This window comes from Dermacentor variabilis, chromosome 2 (genome assembly GCF_050947875.1).
Source record: "Dermacentor variabilis isolate Ectoservices chromosome 2, ASM5094787v1, whole genome shotgun sequence".
In the NCBI taxonomy this organism is placed as follows: Eukaryota; Metazoa; Arthropoda; class Arachnida; order Ixodida; family Ixodidae; genus Dermacentor; species Dermacentor variabilis.
In genome coordinates, this window is record NC_134569.1 from 185,092,616 (window position 1) to 185,094,772 (window position 2,157).

The window sequence follows — 2,157 nt, forward strand, 5'->3', positions numbered from 1 at the left end:
GCGTTTTGAACACCACTTGGTACACGCCGCGCCGGCTCCGCTGCTCGGCGCGGCATTCATTTTTTCTTTCTTTTCGCTTCTGCTGAGCCTCGCGTGGCCTTGGCGTGGAATCGTTTCATTATTAAGTAGAAATGATTGCGATTGACCTTTACAAGACTGCACCGAATCTGTCAGGTGCAATTTCATAAAGAAAACGAAAGACGCCTTCTGAAATGATGAAACATTTATTTTGCTCTATATAAATGCTCGTTCCGGGCTTCTGCATTCATCCAAAGTTGTGGCACCAGGTAAGCAGCAGTCGTTGCCGTACGATGCTCCACCGGATGCCATCAGCTGAAAGAAAGTAAATTACAAGCATGTATCATTTTGGCATATTGACCTAACAGGAGTTACTGCGTGTAGAGGCGAAACGTGCGTAAGTGGTGAATGAGCGGCATTACAGATAAATTCACTTTTACGTATATTTCGCAGCAAAGACTCCTCCCAAACAATGCTACAAAATTTTCAAGCAGCCCTCCCTTCCCGGGCATTATTTCCTGCACTTCAAGTGCATAAATACACGGGTGACTGCGCGTTTCCAAAGCAACTTGGTCTCAGTCGACACGATGGTACGCCAAGTACACAAAGGTGGCTACAACACAGGCTCAGCCAGACCATGTTACACGCTCGCAGAATGCCTTCTAATCGCACTGAAGTCAGACTCGTGGGTGCATAGCCTGTTTTCAGTCGCTCAGAATACATAAATGTCATGTTCTTGAGCTCCTCCGTGTTATCTTTTACGCGTCCTGCCGGCGCATGCAACACTCCCGTGTTATCACTCTCGGCAATCGCTCGTCGCGTTTTCGAGAAGCGTGAGTACCGAAATAAGGTATATGTTGTTGCAGGGCTATAAAATGCGTCACAAACTTGTCCCACTAAAATTCAGTACACGCAAAACCAACTCACTATGGCCGGCTTGCTTTTTTGCTAACACCTTCACAACCCCAGGCGCGGCGAGCAAGCCTCAAGATATCCTAAAGAGTTACCAAATAAGTTACAATACTTTTTCGGGTCAGAGAATGCGTAACGAACTTCTACCAGTAAGATTCAGTACACGCGAAACTGCGGCACACAGCCGAGCTGCTTTTCGCTAACTGCGTCAATAAGCCGGGCGCGGCAACCGTGCTTCTAAATTACCCCAAATATAACGACGTTAGTTACAATAATGTTGGGGGCCACAGAATGCGCGAAAACTTGTCTTAGGCGCTACGACGTAGTACACGCATGTACACGCGCAAATGCGTCACACGGCCGAGCCGGTTTTCGCTTACTGCGTCAATAAGCCGGGTGCGGCAAGCGTGCTCCAAAACTACCGAAATAAGTTACAGTAATGTTGGCGCTCATAGAAAGCGCCGCAAACGTCTCCCAGGACGAGGCATTAACTCAAATTAACTGCGCCAGGACGGCGGAGCTGTTTTTCGCTAACTGCGCCACTCGAACTAAGCCTAAATGTGCTTAAAATGCGCCGCACACTGTCAAACACAATTTCTCACCTTGCCGTAGTCCGGTAGTGCAGTGGTGCCGTGTCGAAATGCAGACGATACGCAAGAAAAGCATAGAGAAGGCCGGGAGCCCAAAAACATGGGCTATATCCAAAACAGACGGGTCGGCGAGCACGCGAGCTTCGTACGTACGACCAGCCTCGCTCACTCCTGCGGCTTGTCTGGCGCATGACGTATGCATGCGCGTCTGGCGTGCCGCTAGCTTGTTGCTAGGCAACGAAACAAAAAGTTGCAAAGTATAAGTTCATTTACACGCAAAACATTTTCACTTTTAGTGGGAAGGAATAAAAAAAATAAAACCTTGTCTGGAAGTTTATTTCACATTCTTTTTTTTCTGATGCTCGCGTCAACTGACGGTTGTTGTTGAAACTAGGCGTGACGTGTTTCCTGTTGCCAGTTTTTGAAGAGTGTCCCCTCTTGTTGAATTTCTTTCTCTATGCTGTAACGTTGATTGTACCTGGATTAGCGCTCCTTGTGATGGGCAAAACGGCTCCGCTCGCTGAAATGAGCCGGCTCGTTTGAACGGCTCACTTAAATCTGTAACGTTGATTGGGTCGCTCAGGAGCGAGCCGGGTCTTTTGAGCCACTCCTTTCCTTTCCACTACGGCCGCCCTAA

General features: G+C 48.3%; 1 long non-coding RNA gene across 1 annotated transcript; it reads right to left on the reverse strand.

Moving 5' to 3' along the window:
• Nucleotides 1-205: 205 nt before the first annotated feature.
• Nucleotides 206-1,713, reverse strand: LOC142572997 (uncharacterized). The gene is made up of 2 exons (XR_012826190.1): nucleotides 1,533-1,713; nucleotides 206-333 (listed from the first exon to the last, which is right to left on the reverse strand). It is a non-coding gene; the product is annotated as an uncharacterized LOC142572997 (long non-coding RNA).
• Nucleotides 1,714-2,157: the final 444 nt, after the last annotated feature.